At 37.8% G+C, this 22,437-nt stretch overlaps 1 protein-coding gene and 1 long non-coding RNA gene across 4 annotated transcripts in view; one reads left to right on the top strand and one right to left on the bottom strand.

Annotated features, from left to right (window-relative positions):
* EYS (eyes shut homolog) overlaps nt 1-22,437 on the bottom strand; it is a 953,299-nt gene that overhangs the window by 817,097 nt on the left and 113,765 nt on the right. The gene's annotated exons all lie outside the window — the stretch shown is intronic.
* On the top strand, nt 1,668-19,722 carry LOC136790503 (uncharacterized). Its single transcript, XR_010830528.1, has 3 exons — nt 1,668-2,663; nt 15,902-15,990; nt 19,584-19,722. It is a non-coding gene; the product is annotated as an uncharacterized lncRNA (long non-coding RNA).

Genomic DNA, 22,437 nt, shown 5'->3' with positions numbered 1-22,437 from the left:
TTTTTCTTTTTAAAAAAATTTATTTACTTAACATTAAGAATTTTAAACAGTCTTCTGTTTGGAGTGGCAGTACCTTTATTGACTGTGTCATTTTTATTATTTCTTACAGTATTTGTCAACTTTTTATGATTGCTATTATTTTTAATATTTGTTTGGTCAGAATTTGTCAGTCTTCAATATACTTTTTATGGTTTACTTTTCATATCACTTTGTGTTTTTTTGTCTCAGTGAATGTAATTTGTAACTCTGTAAGCGAAATGGCAGCACAGGCAGAACCAAAAAGAAATATTTCATCTCTATATTTTCATCAATATTAACCCAATATATTGCCATGTATGCTTTGTCTTCACCAATCCAACTATGATTGCTAAATATGAATATTGACAGTCAAACCATAAGCAATCTCTATTTGTTGTATTATCTATCTATCTGTCTATTCATCCTTCAACCCAGTAACCAATCACTTCCATAAAAATGAATACTGATATATTCTGTGGGCTTAATAGAGCCTTTGGCATGTCTCAGGCCATATTTCAGGCCCAGCACTGTTCTGGAGGTAGAGTTCTTTTCTTAGTATTTGCTGTGGCTTATGTCTAAAAAAGGATGTCACATTTGAGCTACCTCTTATCCTCTTATTCATTAGTCTCGTTGTGTCCCCTAGACTCCTATGCATAATTGATATATCTCACACTCACTTTGGGCATTTTGCAAACTATGCCTCTGTTTTTATGGTCACATGAACTGTTTCCTTCCCTCTTCATTTTTATTGTTTTATCTTCTCTGTTGTCTTCAAATTTATTTTTATTTTTTTTTAAATCCTAATCGTTAAACTCAAAATGTCTTTCTCTGATGCCTTATTTCTTCTCAGTCTATTACATGACACCACCATGTAAGCCTGTGTTCCATGAAGGCTCATCATCCTTAAACTCAGTTTTACAGAAAAAATCCTCGTTTTCTTCTTCCCAGCACCACCACCCCCCCCCCCCCCCCTTTTGGTAATACCACTCTCTTCAGATAGGTTATACAAGAAGTTACTACTAAGTCTTTGCTCTAAATCATTGTAATTCATTGGTTATACATATAAGATGAAACTGAAGATTGTTCTGGATAACATAACTGTACAGGCTGTCAAGAAAAGAAAATGCATGATCTGTTCTGGGTCTTTGGATGGAAGTGGAAACACTTCTGTGGCTTTCTACTGCTTATTATATTTCATATATTCTTCCTTTGATAGAGATTATTTAAGCAGCATGCTTTGCAGCTGTAAGAGAAATAGCATGTACCTTCCTTTTAAAAATATGTTTTACAGAACTGGCTACCTCATAAATGCACATTATTGATGACATTCCCATTCATGATGCATCTAGCAGGTGCTGAAACAATGAACTAAAAGGAATTAATGTCCAAAAATATTCTGATTACCCATTACCCCATGTTTATATTGTTCTACCCATCCCTTTTTTCTTTGCCAAAGAAATAAACAACATAGAATTTCTCCATCATATTTTTAGAATAGAATAGAATAGAATAGAATAGAATAGAATAGAATAGAATAGAATAGAATAGAATAGAATAGAATAGAATAGAATAGAATAGAATAGAATAGAATAGAATAGAAGAGTTAGAATAGAATAGGGACCAACAAAGGTCATCAAGTCCAACTGCCTGACCAATTCAAGGCTAACCAAAAGCTAGAGCATATTATTGAGGAAATTATCCAAATGCCTCTTGAACACTGACAGTCATGGGGCAACAACCACCTCACTAGGAAGCCTGTTCCAGTGTTTGACCACCCTCACAGTAAAGAAATTCTTCCTAATAGCTATTCCGAACCTCCCCTGGCACAGCTTTGAGCTCTTCCCTCATGTTCTATCATTGCTTACCAGGAAGAAGAGACTGGCACCTCCCTCGCTACTTTCTCTCCTCATGAAGTTGTAGAGAGCAATGAAGTCACCTCTTAGCCTTCTTTTCTCCAGACTAGACAAGCCCAGTGTCCTCAGCCTTTCCTCATATAACATGCCTTCCAGCCCTTTTATCAGCTTTGTTGCTGTCCTCTGGATGCTTTCAAATATCTTAACATTCCTTCTATATTGTTGAGTCCACAGCTGCATGCACTATTCAAGGTGAGTCTGCATCAATGCTAAATATAGTGGGAGAATCTTCTCTTTTGACTGGCTGCCTACGCCATGTTTAATAAACCCCAAAATGCTGTTTGCTTTCTTGGTTGCTAGGGCACACTGCTGATTCATCTTGAGCCTGCTCTCAACAAGCACTCCCAGATCCCTTCCTGCTGGGCTGCTCTCCAGCCACTCATCTCCCAGTCTGTTTCTGTGTCTGGTGTTATCCCATCCCAGGTGTTTTTTGAATTTCCCAGGCCTTTTTTGAGTTTCATGCTGTCTTGGATTTATGTAGCAAGGGCTTGGTAGCAGGGGGCTCCAGGGGTGGCCTCTGTGAGCAGAGCCCAGCAGCTGCCCCATGTCAGAGCAGAGCCAGCTCCAGCCGGCTCCAAAAGGGGCCCGCCGCTGGCCAGAGCCAGGCCAGGGAGCGACACTGGGTGGGCCTCTGGGACAGCAGACTGCAGAAAGGGGAAAAGCTGCTGTGCAGCGGCAACTGGGAGAGAGGAGTGAGAAAATGTAGAGAGAAACAGCCCTGCAGAGATCAAGGTCAGTGAAGAAGGAGGGGGAGGGAGTGTGCCAGGTGCCAGAGAAGGAGGGTAGGAGGTGCTCCAGGCACGCAGCAGCAGTTCCCCTGCGGCCTGTGGAGAGGCCCCTGGTGGAGCAGGCTGTCCCCCTGCAGCCCACGGGTCCCACACAGAGCAGATCTCCACGCTGCAGCCCCCCCGTGGAGGAGCCCCCGGTGGAGCAGGTGGATGTGGCCTGGAGGAGGCTGCAGCCCATGGAGAGCCCCCGCAGGAGCAGGCCCCGGGCCGGAGCTGCAGCCTGTGGAGAGGAGCCCACGCAGGAGCAGGGGGTCTGGGGGGAGCTGCCGCCCGTGGGGGACCCGTGCTGGAGCAGTTTGCTCCTGGGGGATGGACCCCGTGGTACGGAGCTGTGTGGGAGCAGTTCCTGAAGAGCTGCTGCCTGTGGGCAGCCCCCGCAGGCTCAGTTCGGGAAGGACGGCATCCCGTGGGAGGGACCCCACGTGGAGCAGGGGCAGGGAGTAACCCTGAAGGAGCGGCAGAAATGAAGTGCTGTAGACTGACCGCAGCCCCCATTCCCCCTTTCCCCTGCAGTGCTTGGGGGGAGGAGGTAGGAGATGGGGAAAAGGGGGGAGGGGGGAGGTGGTTTTTGGTTTGCTTTTAGTTTCTCACTGTTCTAGTCTTCTAGTGATAGGCAATACATTATATTAATCTCCCTATGCTGAGTCTCTTTTGCCCATGACACTAATTGTTAAGTGATCTCCCTGTTCTCTCAACCCTTGAGCCTTTTCCATCATATTTTTTGCCCTTTTTTTCTTTGAGGAGGGGGAGTGAGAAAGCACTTGTGGTGGAGTTCAGCTGCATAGCATGGTAAAACCACCACACATACTATTGCTGGTTGACCAGTCCTCCAATGTATCTAGATGCCTCTGCAAGGCCTCTCATCCCCCCAGGAAGTCAATAGCCCCTCACAGTTTAGTATCATTAATGAACATGCTAAGGATGCATTATACACCTGCATACAGATCATTAATAAGAATGTTGTACACGATTGTCCCTAGAATTGAGCCGTGGGGAGCACCACTAGTGACATCTGCCAGCCAAATGTAGCCCTGTTTCCTATGACCATTTGATCTGTACCACAGAGCCAGTCCCTCACCCAGAGTAGCTTGAACCTGATTATCTCATAGTTGAACAATTTGTCCAGAAGGATGCTGTGAGGGATGGTATCAAAGGTCTTACCGAAATCCAGAAAGATTACATCCACCACCTTCCCCTCATCCACCAAGCAGGTAACGTTATAATGGAAAGGAATCAAATTACTAAGGCAGGAGTTTCCCTTCGTGAACCCATGTGGACTATGTCTGATAATAGCTTTGTTCTTAAGGTGTCTTTCGGTATCCCCAAGGATAATCTTCTCCATAACTTTTCCAGGGGCTGCAGTTAAAATAATAGGTCTGTAATTTCCAGGGTCTTGTCCCCTTTTTAAAGATGGATATAACATTAGCTGGATTCCGGTTCGCAGAAACCTCCCCGGACTTCCAAGACCTTTGATAAATCGTGAAGGGGGATTCAGCTATAACATCTGCTAACTCCCTCATTTACTCTCTTGGTGAGTCCCATCATGCCCTGTGGACTTACGAGCATTCAACTGATACAACTGGTCTCTTAAAATTTCAGCGGCCAGAGATGGAATGCCGCTGCTCCCCCAGTCATGGTTGTACTCTGAGGAACAGGCAGCCCAATATCTACCAGTACTAATAAATACTGAAACAAACAAACAAAAAAGGCATTATGCATTTAACTGAGGCATACAAGTTAGTACCTTGCTTTCTGTAGATCTTTTTTTTTTCTTTCATTTTTTTCTTTTTTTTTTCTAGAGACAGATGAATCTAGAACAGATTAAGTAAGATCAAAATCTATGTCTCCACTAACTGCGTATCAGGATTGAACTGTAATTGTTAAAGAACCATATTAAAAAACATACCAAGTAATTGCACTGGTTTGATATTGATAATAACTAGTTGAGAAAGTGATACATATATGCCTTCAAACACCAATGTTGTGCTGTGTTACTGCTAACTAAGTAAGTATGCAAAAGTAGACAATAACAAGACAGTAGCAGGGGTCCCTTAGAGTTCAAAGCAGAAGCTTTGAAAGTACAGAAACATATCAAAGTAGGCAGTGCAATGCACACAAATGGCCAATTACCGACATCAAAATTTGTAACAAACTAATGAAGCTGCTCATAACTCATAGCATAACGAAGTACTTTTTTAGTGTACAGAGCTGACCACTCTGATATCCTACATTGTATTGCTGCATATCTCAGTATTGTTTTCTTGCCATTAAAGAAAACATTATTTAGTATTTGGTCTAAGGCTTTTTTCACTGTGTTTGGTCGATCTGGTTACCAATATATAAAGACTAATAAAACTAGATACAACTAGATACTGTCTAATAAAACTAGATAACAACATTTGAGTTAAGTGGACTCAACATTATGCAACTAATTCTATCCCTTTCAAATACAAGAATTGGGGGATTTTATTTATTTATTTTTTCATCTGTCATTGTATTTTCTCAGAATATCCAAAATATTAATACATCTATCCTCAGTGCCCAGAGTACTGGCTTCATGGGGCAACAGATAGAAACTCCACAACTCCTGGGGATATTAGAATTGAAATATATTATCCTTAAAGTTAACCTTTAACTGTTTTGAGTCTTCACGCCTGACAGAAGAAGGAAAAATAGGGTTGTTTTTATTTATTTACTTATTTATTTTTTCAATAAAATGTGTAAGTAGTTTCTATTAAACTGTAGCAGAAACTTAAAAAACTTCAAATTAATAAACAACAACAATAAAAACTAAACACTTTTTAAAAACATTTTTGAGTTCCTGTCTAGCATATGAGCTAATTTCACTGAAATAATAGATTTAATATAATGTCTAAATTCAGAAATTAAAGAAACAAAAGAATATAAAGAAACAAAGAATATGGGTGGTTGATTTACTGTCAGGTTCCAGAAAAAGTCTGGAACAAAGCACCTAGAAGATAGCATAGAATTTAATGCATATGGGAGAGACTAGGGTAAGGAAAATATTATTGAACATAGGTATCATCATCTTCATATACAACAAAGACTGTTGCAAATAGAAAAGACAGAAAAATTGCAAATTTTGTTGCAAATAGAAAAGACAGTTCTGTTTGCCCAGCACAAGTCATGGCACTAAACATAACTTGGCAAAAAATATTTAAATTAGTTGTTAAGTGGTTAATGATGAGGTTAGAACAGAAATGTTTGGGAGATCAGAAAGTCTCTCTCTGGACCTCTTTAAGAACATATGAGAAAAATATTGATATGAATGATTGTGGGCTTGGCTAAGGGCCAAATGCCCACCCATCTGCTTGCTCACTACCCCCTTCTCAACAGGACAGGGTCATAAAATAGGAAAGACAGGAATTAGAAAGCTTGTGAATTGAAGTAAAGACTGGCAGGTTGCTTGTCAACTATTGCTGTGGGCAAACCAGACTCGATGTGGCAATCGTGACAATTAATTTACTGGCAATAAAAACAGATTTTGGTAGTGAGAAACAAAGACAAATATTAAAACAACACATTTCCTCCTCACTTTCCCAGGCCCGTCTTCATTCACTCCATCACTGCCCTTTCTTAAAAGCACTTTCCCAAAGACACCACATTTTGGCTGCTGGGCTCAGATGTGCCCTGTGGTGGGGCCATTGGAATCTGCTGTGTCCAGCACAGGGCAGCCCTGGCCTCTCCTCACAGAGGCCATCCACCCCTGCAGCCCACCTCCCCAGCCTCCCCACCCTCCCACCCACCCCCCAGCTACTGCCTATATTTATATATATTGCATATACTGATATGCAGTAATACTTTGACACCTAAACCCCCTGGAAAGGGTAAATACAATTAGTCACCCGAAGGAAAGAGGTAAATTCTAGATTACTTCTTGGTATCTCCCCCTCTTCTGTTTTTCTGTGATAATCTTACATCTTTTAAAATGATGTTGACATCACGTAACAGCCTCTTCTTTTGCTAGTATTAAAACTCTTTGTAAAGAAGACATTTACTTTTCTCCTAGTTATATGAGATTGTATTTGACTATATTAACACTGTAGTTGCAGCATCTGCAACACCATTGTTCACACTTTGCTAGCTTAAAAACCTTTAGAAATGTTAATTTTATGTTTTCTACCATACGCTGACACTGATACTGATCAGGTTAGGAACAAAATGGAAATAATAATACAAGATAATGATTTATGCCTACATCTGAAATATCAACTACGTTTGTACCATTTTACACACTATTACACACTATTATTTATTTTAGCACTTTACAGATGCTGTTATTTTGCAAAGTCTAGGTTTAGTACATAAACATAGTGTAAAGTTTCTTCAAGGTCTGTTTTGTAGAAGACCATTTTGATAAGTGTTGATTGTATAGTCATCAAGAGTATTGAGGTATTAACCATATTCTTCCACTTCTTGCTTTTAAGAACTCATAGTAATATACATAGTAATATACTATATAGCATATCTTTAACAACTTGTGCCTCTTTTAAATCACATAAAATTATTTGCAATCAGTTGTTGAAAAAAATCATTTATAAATATAGCTTAGCCCAAAGCACATCATCAACATCAAAAGGAAAAAACATTCCAGCATAGTTGATTTACTTTCTAAGTTGAAAAGGAGGAAAAAAAAAACCACAAACAACAACAACAACAACAAAAATACTGTGCTACCAGGATGCAAAAGAAGACACAAGAAAAATGGCATGATATTTTTATGTTATTTAAAGCACAAAACAGTAAATATGCCTATTAGGCATATTAAATCTGTTTTATCCTTTTTGTAAAGAGACATTTAGAGACTTTTTTTGCACTTGAATGCTCTTGATACAGAGTAATTCACCAGTGAAATATAAACATAGGAAATTAACTAATTAGATGTATAATGCTCTGAAGTCATAGTTAATGAAACTAAGGTACTGAAATCATCACCAGCTGTTATGTGTTCAGGGATTCTTCAGCTACTTGTCTGACTGAGGCTGCGGACTTTTCAGGAACACAGCTTCCTCCCAGGAAGAATGAGGATTGCAAAAAAGTTTCTTATACAAATCTTGAGATGCTACAGCATGACAAATTGAACAATGAAATGTTCTGATGAGCTGATGTAGCTTTGTAGCATCAGCTTGCAGCCAGCTTTGATGTCATAGTGAGACCTGTGAGAAATTGCCTAATCTCCTGCCTGCCTTCCTTCCTCTCATTCTTCCTTTCTTTCTTCCCTTCTTCCTCATTCACTTTCCTTCCTTTCTTTTCTTTCCATCCCTCTTTTCTCTGCCTTCTTTCTTTTATCTGATAACATTCAAGAAGTATGTACTGAATTTTACATCACAGACATATGGTCTTTAAACCAAGATAACAGGCGTCCTACATCACATGTGCATACATGCTAGCAACTTTTATAACATAGGTCACATGACATCATATGACTGTATCAAATCATATCCATTCTTGAGGCATATGTGCTTGTCTGCTTTAAAACTGTGTCCATTATTAGTCTATTTGGGAGCTCTATTAAGACCTTGAAGTGCTTATTAACCATAAGATTAGGTTTCCTTTATAGTGTCTGCTGCTAATAACATGCTCTTGGCTTGTCTAGTCATGATTATGGCTTCCTAAAATATCAAAAGGATGTTGAGCTGCAATGGCTGTAGTATTGTAAGGGTCGTGATCTTTTATCATCTCATTATGATGTATGCACCAGTGCAAATTAAGTACTAGGACCTGTAGGACAGTGACTATATCATTAAGGGGCCTATCCATTCTTTTGGACTTGTTTCAACCTGTATCGGTTATGAATTAAGTTTCAGAAAAGGATAAAACACTTATTGAATGTCCTTGGTATCAGTACTGTCTCACACTGCTTCTCAAGTTATTAGCATTTTCAGCCCATTATTCCATCAAATACAGATGAGAGTAGTTTGGCTTGTTTTTTAGTCTTAATCCCCACCTACAGTTTTGAAATGTTACATCCCACTTGGTTTGTCCTCCAATGTAAATTTTCCTACATATGCAAACTGAAATATCCAGATTCTTAGATACTGCATGCATTTATGTTCTTTCATGGGTTTTGTTGAATGTACGCACACTGATGGTGCCTCAACGAATCATCTGTTATTCCCATTGTCATAATATTATGTGTTTATTGCTTAAATAAAAACGACTGTAGGCTCTGGTCTCTACAATAATGGGTTCATTTTTCTCTCTATTCATGGCAATTATGTGAAGTACTTGAGGAGAATATAGGCAAGAATTCTACTTCCATCCCACACACCCCTCTTCTGCCCTGCCCTCCTAGCTTCTTTGAATAGAAATATATATTCTTACATTGTTATTCAGAAAAGATTCATGATCATACACTTGGAATTACAATTAGATAAACATTTTTGCATTTCCTACCATAATTGTTTTAAATAGAAATTGAACTACATTCAGATTCAAATGAGCAGAGAGATTTGTAAAGAGAAAATTGTTATGAACAGCTATGGTTGGTGTCTGAAGAATACAATGAGACTAAGAAAGTGAAAGAAAAAAATACATTGCTATGTGTTGGTAAGCGTACCATCTTTGGATGCTAGTACAAAACTGCTGGAACAGTGAAGCTATATTTCACCACTTAAAAACTTCTAAATTGCTGTTGACAAAATTTAACAATATACTTTATCTGGTTTAAAACTAAAAACTAAAAAAAAAAATAATTTTTTAAGTTTTATTTTTTCTCCAGAATTTTTACTTTTGCTGCTAAAGGTGCCTTTACTTCATTCAGAAACAACAGTAAGAGACTGTCTGCAGGGTGTTTGGAAGTGCTAAATATTCAGATAAATAACTAAGGTTAAAATAAGATAATCTGGAACTTCTGGCCTATAAAAATTTTCACAGGACTTAAGACTTGACCCTATCAAACAAGAGCTATCCAAAAATAGCTTCATTTTTTTTGTTTCCTTTTAAAATGCATTTGTAATGCAAGATTATAGCTGTGAAGCCACAGTCTTTTATTTTTATAGGACATGGAAAGCAAGAAAATACTGGTTATCAGAGAAACCATTTCTCTTTACCCATAAATGTCTAAAAGAAAAGGAATGTCAACTTGATATAAATCAACCTCAATTATACTTCTGCTGAAATTAAGCTTGGCATAAAATATATTTAACTGAATAGAATATCTGCACTTAGACAAAACATGTACTTTTCTTTCTTGTAACTTATGAATGTTTAGCTGTATTTAAGTCTTCCAGTGGTTTCTTGAAATACTCAGCCTAGTATAGATTAGAAAAAAAAATCTACAATAATAATTGACATCTTTGTAAAATGCAGCTTTTGGATCATTGCTATCAGATTTTTGTTTGTTTATTTTTTTTTTGATAAGGTTGATTTAATAAGAAATATCAGTTTTAAACTTTGTTCAAACCCAATTATTAATGTATCAGTTTACAACAAATTAGTAATGAAATGGCCATGCGGTAATTCATGCAATCACTCTTTTTTTTTTTTCTTTATCTCAAAGTTGTTATTCTCTGTCTTTTTTCTTTTTAATAGCGATCTTACTCTCCCAACTGCAACATCAGGCATAAAATTTTAAGGAAGTGTGAAATAGCTTATGGCCCTGATCCAGAAAAGCACTTAGGAAAGCATGTAACTGTCTAGTCATGTACTTGCATGTGCACATGCACTTATACCACCTGTACAAAGCTCTGTGCTTTCCTTGAAGTATATGCGAGCTTCAGTCAATAACAGAGGTACTGAGATACACAGTCTGTGTCTGCCCTATGTAGCTAAAGAAGGTTAGAGCCCATTTTGGGAGGGCCATGGAGAAGAAATGGCAGAACATCTTAATTTAAAACTCTAAAAATTGAACTATCTTTAAAACTATGGCAGAATGTATATTCATTGCTGATTCTATTTATTCTTAATTGTTGAATAAAAATAAAAAAAGGAAAAAAATAGAAAGTCAGCAAAATCACAGGCAAGGGCAGTCAAGAAAATCCTGACCACATTAAAATGGAATTTAGCTCAAATTCAGAGGGACTCAAGATTTTTCCAGGATCTTTTTTTTTTTTTTCCCTTTTTTTTTTTTTTTTATTTCTTTATAGATAGAGCCTGGGAAACACTTCCTCCCTATCCACCACCCCAAAAAAAGAAAAAAAAAAAAAAGAAGAAAAACTTAACAGCTTTGGACTTCTTTCTCATTCAAGCAGTAAAGACACCCAGGAGAAGAAATGATGTGGGTTTTCTTCAGTCTTGTTCAAAGGATAGATTAATTATCTTTTCTTTTGCTTTCTGTATCTTTTCACTTGTAAGAGGAAGAGCTGAAAACTTATGTCCATCCTTGATATATATTTATAATGGTAAAGATTATGGTATAATCATCCGTGACATTAGCTCAGAAGAGGTATAAGGTAATCAAGTTGGGGCATGACAGCTAAAGACTAGGATTACATAAAGTTACAGCAAAGCCCTCTTCCCTCTGTGGATAAAAAGGTTGCAGAAAACTATATGTAGGAACAGGAGACTTAAGTTAAAACAAACAGAAGGAGATAATTACTTCTTCATTGCCTGTCTTTACTTCTCCAGACCTTCATTTTTAATGGCATTCCAGTCATTAATGGACGTTTCTTTTTACCTTTCACCATCTCAAATTGTAATAAAAACTGAGAAAATGTAGAAAGTGTAAAAGCTGAGAAGTGTTGAAAGAAATACAAAAAATCACTTGTCTAGCACCAGGCAATCATTTTTTGAAAAAAAAAAAAAAAAAAGCAAACAACCAACAAAACAAAACCAGATAAAAGATATTCCAAAAAGAAAGAAAATAATACTTCTGTGTTAGATTTATTTATTTATTTATTTATTTACTAAGAAATCCAAGTAATTACTGAACAACTGTAGTTTACAAAAATACTTCTTATATTCTGATAAAGTTTTTCTGTGATGAATCAAAATCTACGTGTGTCTTAAAGTATTATTTGTGCTGTTAGCCTCTGAGATAATTGGAAATGGTTTTCTTCCTGACCTCTGAAGATGCAGCTCAAGAGGAGTGAAGATCTAGGTAGAGATCTTCATTCCTCCCAGATCCTGGGAATACCTAATCATATGCGTGATCCTCACTTTCATTGCGGCCCTTCCCTTGCTCTGCTGGTCTCTCTCCCTTATCTGCCTTTGTGAGTTTGGCTTTTCCTGTCTGCCCTCTCTTACTGAGTCCCCTGCCATGTGTTCTACCTTCATATTCATAGAATCATAGAATCATAGAATAGTTTGAGTTGGAAGGGACCTTAAAGCTCATCTAATTCCACCCCCCCCCGCCATGAGCAGGGACACCTCCCACTAGACCGGGTTGCTCAAAGCCCCATCCAGCCTGGCCTTCAATACTTTCAGGGATAGGAAATCCACAACTTCTCTGGGCAACCTGTTCCAGTGCCTCAACACCCTTATAGTAAAGAATTTCTTCCTAATATCTAATCAAAATCTACTCTCTTTTAGTTTAAAACAATTACTCCTTGTCCTACCACTATACTCCCTGACCATCTATGATCCCAGGCAGTCAAAACACTTGGAAGAGTATATGAAAAAATTGAACTCTTACCAGACTCCATGGTCAAAATGTATATAAGTTGAAAACTATTTTGGGGAGAAGAGGGCACAGATTATTCATGCTGTGTTACATAGTTTTCCTGATTTATCTTCCTTCTTCAGCAAAGGAGAAACACGAGCAAATATTCATTGAATGCACAAGATTGCAACCCTTTCTTCATTTCCTCTAGATCCTGTATTGACTCTGTACTTTTCCTTTAGTCCTTTGTTTTATAATCTGTCCATACGAGGATCCGCTTATTCAGCCCCCTACTCACCTTCTTCCCCCCTTTGACCAAGTTGAAAATTTAAACTAGTACATGAAACAACCTTGTCGCAATGTGGTATGGCAACAGTCGGGCCTACATTTGTGTTTTTTGTTTTGTTTTATTTTTTTTTTTCAGCCCATTGGTATTGCATGCCTCTATAAACTTAAGTGGCAGGAATTTTTGTTAAATTATTCTCAAAACAAAATAATGTGCAATAATCAAGATATGACCACATCAGTGCTTTACGTGTGACAGATTGAGCCCTCTGTCTTGTTCTCAACATTGTTCTTGATGAAGCCCAATAATTTGTTGGCTTTTCTGTCTGTCACAGAACATTTAGCGAAAGATTCCAGAATTTTTTAAACAATAACACAAAGGTGGCTAAGAGAATTATTGGGACTGGAGCACCTTTTATAAGAAGAGAGGCTGAGAGAGCTGGGACTGAGAAAGAGAAGGATTAGGAGGCATCTTACCCATGCATATAAATACCTTATGGGAAAGAAGAAAGAGAGGGAGACATACTCTTCTAAGTAGTCCATATTAATAGGACAAGAACCAATGGGCCAAATTGAAACATTAAATTCTTTTTGGACACCCAAAAACACTTGTTTACCATAAGGGTGGTCAAACACTGGGGCAGGTTGCCCAAAAGTTTGTGAAGTTCCCATCTGTACATATTCAAAACTTGACTGGGAATGGTCTTATGCAGCCTTCTGTAGCTGACCCAGCTTGAGCAAAGGGTTTGTGCAACATAATCTCAAGTGTTCCATTCTGACATAAAGAATACTGTGATTTTGTGACTCCTTTCCTGAGTCATATCTGGAAACTCAGCATCATTTAAAGATTGTTTAAATTTTAAATAGTTTTTGCCTAGGTTTTCCATCATTTACTAATCTACACTGATGCTCATAATTCATTTTTCTGCTCAGTTTTGTGCAGTCCTCCTGGAGTTCTTCATTTTTGGCATGATGGTTGACTACATGAAAGAGCATAATTTTATCTACAGACTTGGAAATATCACTGTTAATTCCCTTCTCCAGATCGTTGTTGAAAATGCTGAATAAAATCAGTCACAGTGTCAGTCTTCAGGGAATGCATGACTGACTTCACTCCATCCTGATATAATGAACATAGACTGCTTCCTATTCTTTAACTGGCTTTTAATCCTTTCTTCCAGTTACATAGCAAAACTTTTTTTTTTTTTTTAATGTTTGAGTGGCTTTATTAAAGGCTTTATTGAAAGCTCAGATATATTATGTCCCCTGTATTTCCTTTGTTCATATGCTTTAGTGTGACCTCACAGAATTCCAAGAGATGAGTGAGGACCAGGCAGGAGATCATCCCCCTGTACTCAGCTCTGGCGAGGCCACACCTCGAGTAACTGTGTTTAGTTTTGGGCCCCTCACTACAAGAAGGACATCGAGGCCCTGGAATATGCCCAGAGAAGGGCTATAAAGCTGGTGAAGGGCCTGGAACACAAGTCCTATAAGGAGTGGCTGAGGGACCTGGGATTGTTTAGTCGGCAGAAGGGGGGGCTCAGGGGAGATCTTATTTCACTGTACAACTACCTGAAATGAAGTTGTGGAGAGCTGGGGGTCGGCCTCTTCTTGCAGATAACTAGTGATAGGATTGGAGGGAATGGCCTCAAGTTGCACCAGGAGAGGTTCAGGTTGGAAATTAGGAGACGTTTCTTTTCAGAAAGAGCAGTCAGCCATTGGAACGGGTTGCTCAGGGAGGTGGTGGAGTCACACTGTCCCTGGAGGTGTTCAAGGAAAGGTTGGATGTGGTGCTTAGGGACATGGTTTAGCGGGTGACATTGGTAGTAGGGTGATGGTTGGACCAGATGATCTTGAAGGTCTTTTCCAACCTTAATGATTCTATGAGGCAGGATTTCCCTTTATGGAATCCATACTGACTCTTAATCACATCAGTGTTTGTTGTGCATTCAATGGCCTTATTTTTATTTTTATTTTTTTTTTTTGTTATTTTTATTTATTTATTTATTTTTTCACCAAATTATTTAAACTGAGATTTTGATACTACAGCCACTGTATATTTAACTAGCTTGTTTGACTTATTTCCAAACCTTTATCCTGTTGCTAACCCTAAACCTATCACTCCCTGTAAAAAGCCACTCGTTTCTTACTTCTTATTTTTTTCCCTAGCCCTTCTTTCCTTCAGAACTCAGTAGAAACTCAAACTCCTCTGAGCTTTCTAATCTATATTACTCTAATCTAGATTACTGGCTCCTTCCATATCAGTACATTTATCCCTTACCAGTGTTGGAAGTAATCCTCCATATCTTGTAACTGAGCACAAGAACATAAATTTTCGTCTCTTTCCTGACTTGTTACCCCTTATTTATTTTCCTACTAGTTTTTACTAACTGGAAACTTACTTTTAGATATGTGTCATGACACAAATTTACTTTTCCCATACTTCTGCAGGCCTTTCACAGTCCATTTCCCAGAGACTCTTGCTGCCAGCAGTACATGCTCTCTCTAAGCTATTCACAATCTCGGGTCATGTTAGGCCTGGTAGAGAGGGAGGGCATTGCTGAATTCATGGATAAACCTGACCCTTCTGCTCCACATCCGTACTCCTCAACTGATGTGTCCCTGGTTCTGATTGCTCTGATGTGGATAGGCTAGTATCCTTGTATTTGAGAGCAAATTATATCTCATCTGCTGTTATTGCCATTTTCAATTTATGTCCATTGAAGTGGAGGGGATTACAGAAATTAAGTAAAAATTATCTTTTTAATTCCACATTTAAGGGTGGGGGGTGGGGGGAATGGTTCTGTATAATGTGATTTACAGCTGGGAAACTTAAAATGAAATTTTAAGACTATAATCCTAAAAATGCTTTTAGCTAATAATATATTTTTGGCTAGTATGGAAAATTTTGTATGACTTTACATTGCATAAACATTCATAAACATTTACATTACATGAGACGTTCTGCTAAAAGTCCTTGATAATGATAACTGAATAGTATCTTTGAAGAAATTCACTTTTGCTTACCAAGGATCTGACTGAGAAAACAGCTGGTCTTAGAGGATATTCTCTTTCCATCCTTACTTATGTAAGGCTGAGTCAATATCATATAACCAGGGAACACACACAAGCATTTGATATCACTATATTTCAGAGCTATGTAAAATATAGACCAGGTAACTACAGCACTTTATATTTTCAAGTTGCAGGTATTAAAAGTTAATTTTCAGCCAAATAGCAGTTCTTTTTCTTTATCTGTACTTCAAATAAACAGTGATAACAGACTACTGATCAAGTGGAAAAGGTTGAAGGTTTTTTTTTTTTTTTTTTTCCAGCTAAAAGAAAGAGTTTGAAGGCCAACGGGATCAGTAGGATTGTGGACAGCAGCTTGACAGAGGTGATCCTACCACTCTACTCAGCTCTGGTGAGGCCACACCTGGAATACTGTGTGCAGTTCTGGGCTCCCCAGTACAAGAGAGACATAGAATCTCTAGAGAGGGTCCAGTGTAGAGCTACGAAGATGATTAAGGGATTGAATCACCTGTCTAAAGAAGAAACACTAAGTGAGCTGGGCCTGTTTAGCCTAGAGAAAAGGAGGTTGAGAGGGGATGTTATCAACCTCTACAAATACCTGAGGAGACAATGTAAAGAGGATGGGGCCAAACTCTTCTCAGTGGTGGCCAATGATAGGACAAGGGGTAATGAGTACAAATTGAATCACAAGAGGTTTAATTTAGTTAAGTTTCAGTGAGAATTGTGTTGTTTATCCAACTACTAAAAACCCAATCACATTTTAAAATAAACAGATTTAATTTTAAACAGAAGTAATAAAAAAGTTATTCAGTTAGAAATTTGTTGCAGAGCATAATATTAAGAGTCATATAGGGAAAACAAAAACAAAAACAAAAACCTTCCCTGAAGAATATGTCAGACAATTATTCATTTGAAAAAAAAAAGATGATACCAGGAATTTACTTTATCCTGAATCAAACTAGTGCATCAGTTATTATAAATAACATAAATGGTTATATATCTGCTTTCATAAAATGTATCAGTTATATGCTGACGTGTTCTGTGGACACTAACTTAAAGCCTAAGTCTTGGCATTTAATGAATTATGAGATAGTTAAAAAAAACTAATTTTAAAACCAAAATTTTAAGGTGACACTGCCCACCAATACTGATGAACAGCTTGCTTTCACAAAGACAAAGAGAAATGATGAGGAAAAATACATTTTCTGAATTCAGCCATCTTTTGGTATTCTGCCATAGATTTCATCAGCCAAACTGTTTACTTCATCACAGCTCAAGCATACATTCCCAAAGAATCTTATAACCAATGTACTTAAAATCTGTACAGCACCCACAAGTGTTTGCACATTGCCATCTACTTCAGAGTTATTTTAGTGTTGATAGTGTTGCTTTTCTTATAATAGCACAATTTCCATCTTTTACTGTACAACTAAGCATTGTTATTCATCTCGTGGCCAGTAATTGTCTCTCCCCTTCCGCCCGTTTTTAAAAATATTTTGTTGCAATGCATTTTGTTAAGAGCTTACTAGTTGGTATATTGGGTTAGAGTGTCATTGAAATGTACAATTTACTCTCAAAGGTCTTAAGGTTTGGAAAGGTCACATAACTTTAATAATAAGGAAACGAGTGCAAGCTAGCTTATTCCTTTGAAGTGAGCAAAGGATCACTGAACTGCTCAGCATTTGATGCTGTTCTATTTAGTAGTTAACAATAAACTACAGGAAGGATACATGTCTGGTGTTATCCCAGAGTAATTATATTTGTCTACCATAAAGTACTGTCAGAGATATGCTCAGTCATTGTATTGAAATTGATTTATTACTCAATGACATTTTTCTATTAATAAAAGGAATTCCTGCATTGTATGATGCAGGAAGCTTATTAAATATCATAAGTTTCGAAAACTAGATTACTGAAGTGTGTAATAGAATCATGCCAGGAAAGTACATTTAAGAAAACTTAAATCTGCTTGGTCAGAGAAACTAATTCATACGATTTGGTGCAGCTCCAACAGGTCTTTGTTATGTATCTTTATTATTATGTAAGATATATTGATCTGTATCGTGTTTGTAGAAGTAAATTATAGTTATTTTTATCAGATTTATCTAGCACAAGTTTAGACAGTTGCCTAAATTGCTTTAGCCTCAGCAAGTGTATGAAAAGTCCTGTCAAATATTTTCTTCATCTAACTTAAAGGCACTTAGCTCTCAAAGTAAAATGTTCCTTTGTTACTGAAGTGGTGTCTTCAAGGTCTCAGTTCCCTGCATCACTTTCTTGAAATATCAGCCCCTAGAAAACTTAAGGTCCCAGTTAAGATACCCTAATTGAAAGTGATTTAAATAAGATATTATGAACTCCCTGGTACTGAGTTAAATACAGTAATTAAAGAAGTATGTATCAGAGAATCGGGAGCTAGGATTTGCATGTCTACTTTCATGTCTGAGTCACATGTGACTGACATATTATGGTCTCTGGCATGTGATAGGACTCATCTGGAGAAGAGCTGAGTCTCTTAATCATCAGATCAGTGAGGACAAGTACTGCCTGAGGAACATGATGAAAATTAGTAGAGCAAAGCATCTACAGAATGGTAGTTTGTGACAGAGGCTAAATATAGCAAAAGATGCTGAGGAAGACTAAAACTAACTTAAAAATTTCTTTTTTTAATTGTTTTAAAGTTAGATTAAAAGTAAATTAGAAATGAAGGTGTAGAAAGGGTTGAGAAAAGCAAACTGGACTGAATTCTCATATAGAAAGCATTTTATAATAAGACAAATATTTCTATGATACTTGAGAGAGATGAGAGATACAAACTCTTATACTGAACATGCTGTTACAGATCTTACACTACTGCTGAAAGAAGCATGACATATACACGAAATTACATGCTTAAAAAACACAACTTCATTTAAAATAAAAAATACAGCATGCATTTTCTTCTTTAACACTAAAAGAATTACAGTCATTTTGGTGTCATTCATAAAAATGGCCAAAAGGCTTGGCCATACTTTCTGCATTTCAGTGACATTGAGCAGAGATAAGGGAATATTTCTCAGGATGATTTTATAACTAAGGATCATCATCCTCATGATTGAAAGCTTTCTCTGAGTAAAGTGTCATCCTTGACAAACTGTTTTATTAAGCCATTGTCAGCTGAGAGAGAGAGAGAGAGAGAGAGAGAGAGAGAGATTAAAATAGCCTGGAAAGACTTGATCTCTAATTGCCCTCTTCCCTTGATCTCCCTTCATCCCTGTTGTTGCCCTGCCTGCTCCCTAAAGAAACAATAAATAACAAATTCCATATAGGAGGAATATGTCTTCAGGCTGACCGTTGTCCTGACCTGACAGTGCAGTGGCTCAGAACCTGACTGGTTAATACCTGGCATCCCCTGATACCGATTTAGCTTCATCTCTAGGAATGGCCCCCCTGTGGAGGGAGTGACACCACCACCTTCCCTCTCCCCATTATGTCACTGCCTGACAAACAATAACCCTTTGTGTCTGTGTGTGTTTGGAGGGAAGGGAGGAGGAGTAGTTGGGGCACTGCCAGCCTATAGCTTGGAGAAAGAAGAAGGATGTGATATGAAAATGTGTAAAATTAACCTGGACCCTCGACTAATGCGGGAGAATCTTCCGCCATGGACATCATGCTCCTCCCAAAAAAGACTTCAGGATACTGATGACTTGTAGTGAGTCCTGTCCTCAGTCTTTGAAGAAGTTTGATGTGTTGATCTAGGGACCAAGAGGAATACTGAAAAGCTGAGCATAACACCCAAGTCAAAAATAGGTACTAGGAAGAGTGGTTTTTTTTTTTTTCAGTCATTTTTTTGGATATTATTAAAAAGTCTTTAGGTTTTAAATTGGACTACAAGTGTTAGACAAATGGAATCATAAGGCTGTTAAAATACTAACTGTAAAAGCAATAAATGTGTTCAGACCATATATATATATATATGTATTTTTATAATTATGAATTTTTTCACAGTACTCAGGCTGTAATTGACTGATTAAGCAGACCATTTTAAATGAAAGTACCTGGATGATGGAAGCTCTAGTAAAGTGGCTCCAAGCAAAACCAGCTCATTCATAATCATACTGTCTCCTGTCCCAAAAGGGAAGATGGAATTCATCATGGTCTGTAAAGAGGCTAATTGGACCACTGGGGAAGACAGAAAATACAGGTTTCCCTTACAGGAATATGTGAAAAAAAGCAACAATCTCAAGTGCTCAACAGAGGGTTTTTTTTTTAATCATTTCTGTTAACTCCCCTCTTCCCACCTAAGGAGTAAAAAGGCCCCCAGATTTAACAAAACATATTCAAGCAGAAAACTTCTTCTCTCAATCCACTAAACACTGTCTGTGGTAAATACACTACCATTACGGAGATAAGTAAGATACTGCTATCTCCTGTTGGTTGTGAATGAGTCATTAATTTTTGTGTGCATCTTCAGAATGGTACCACAAAATCTGTCAGAATTTCAGCTTCAGAAACATTCTGCTTATTAGAGGATATATAAGAGGCACCTCCTCTAGTGGAATCCAGGATTCAAGGATACTTCTTTCCCAGCTGTGGGAAGCCAGCCCCATTCACCCTGGAAGTCCTTCCCTTGCAGGCTGATGGATGGAGCTGCAGTGTTCCCGTTGCAGGTTCAACCAGTGGAAAAGATGAACATGTAAGCCAGAGATACATGCACAGATGACACACATGAAGAAAACACTAATGGCCCGATGCATAGACTGCCCACAGAGAAGGCACTTTTAGCAATACCCATGTATAACACCACAACTCACATGAAACATAAGCACAGAACATCGAATCCCAGTCCTCCTCTCTGAGTTACCAGCAGTGAATCTAAACAGCTAAAATATGCGCACCTTTACTTTCTTGTTCACAAGGACATGCATATTCATGGATCCCTAGAACACCAGCACGTGCCCTCAGCTCAGCTTATATCGATGCCCAGATCCCAGGCTTCCCACCCGCTACCTAGTCCAGCACTAAAGCTAAAGAACTCCACATGCGCGCACACGCATACACACACCAGGTTAAGGGAAAAGGACCAGTCCCCACAGTTGTTGGTGCTCAGACATGCTGGTCATATTACCCTTCCACTCTACCGTGCTGATGCTGGGACTCTCTTTTGCTCCAGATGATGGCACTGGACATCATCCAAGACCTGACTCCAGTCAGTGAAAGCGTATTCACTCATTACAGACACACACTCTTAATGATCTGTAGTCCCTTCAGCTACAGACCTTAAGACCCTCATTCACCCCAGCTGCTGGCACCACACAAGTCAGAGCTGTTATCACCAGCTGCCTAATTTTCATTGCAGACCCCATATTCAGTCACATTATTATCTCCTGTCACTGGTACCTAGACCTTAAAGTATTCAGTCAAAGTTGACAGTGAGATTACATGGAAAGAAAATTAAGAAAGGATTATATAAGAAGATAGGATTGACTACAGTGATTAGATGCAGGACTCAGACAAGTGTGCAGACTGGCAGCTGCTCTCATACTGCCTTTTTACCACCTTCATCCTTATATCCCTCTTGTCTTCATTTCTCCCAGATATCCTTGCCTATCCTAAACATTCCTTAATAAGTTTAAGTGTGCAAATTTCATCATGGAGTATTCAATCATAAAGTAATGGCATGCCTAATGTTAACTGCTTGTTATTGAAATATGTTTAAAACGTGTGTGAGGAGAGTTGTGAGAGCTCAGTGAATGAACTAAACAATCTATAAAAAATAAAAATCCATAGCTAACATGAACATATACATTACCAGTCCAATAAGAGCATTCTATCATAGTGAACGCAACAACATGGGTTAAGTAACCTTTACTTATTTTGAATAAATACTTGTAAATAATAATTGTATTTACAAATATAGAATAACTTTATCATAATTTTATTTACATCTTATCATCTTGCAGTGACAAAAATATTTTGTATTTTCTTTCATACCATGTTAACAGTTACTGCTAGTCTCTTACCTCAGTTTGGAAAAAAATTACATTTAAAAAAGTTTAAAAAACTCTTAAACATCATTTACACAATCTTGTTTTTTTGTTTGTATTTTCCATGCACAAATTCAATCCCCCAAACAGGTGAATGATTTTAATCTACTCAAACACTTAAAATAGCATTCTTGATACAAGATTCATAGTTAAACAGCTCATCTCGTCTCAGAACACAATACAGATACATTGGAATACCAATAATGCACCATTTTTATAACTTTTTTTTTTTTGGAACTATTCTTGAAATTGCCTTAATACAGACAGAAAATTTCACATAGTATCATAGGAAGAAATGTAAACTTAAAACAAGCACACTTGGTCAAAAAATAATTAGAGAATGTTATTGTGTATCGGTCAAATAGTTCTGATGCAAGGTATGCTGATGTACTACATCCCTATAACAGCGAAAGCTGAAGTAATTTATATTACAACAGGGAAAAAAAAAAAAGATTCATTCATAGAATAAAATCATAGAATCATCTAGGTTGTAAAAGACCTTCAGGATCATCAAATTCAACTATCAACCTGACCTACTGAGTCCCATCACTAAGCCATGTCCCTTAGTGCCATGTCCACATGTTTCTTAAATAGCTCCAGGGATGAGGTCTACACCACTTCTCTGGGCAGCTTGAGCACCCTGTCCATGAAGAAATTCTTCCTAATATCCTCTGAACCTCCCCTGGCATAACTTGGGACCATTTCCTCATGTCCTATTGCTTGTCACCTGATAAAAGAGACCCTCCTCATTCCTGAAATCCTGCCTTCTCCTTAGTGTGCTTAGAGAGAAGAAAGAATACTCCATTCTACTTTTA

Source organism: Anser cygnoides, chromosome 3 (assembly GCF_040182565.1).
Source record: "Anser cygnoides isolate HZ-2024a breed goose chromosome 3, Taihu_goose_T2T_genome, whole genome shotgun sequence".
Taxonomy (NCBI): domain Eukaryota; kingdom Metazoa; phylum Chordata; class Aves; order Anseriformes; family Anatidae; genus Anser; species Anser cygnoides.
This window is presented reverse-complemented; position numbering and strand designations above follow the sequence as displayed.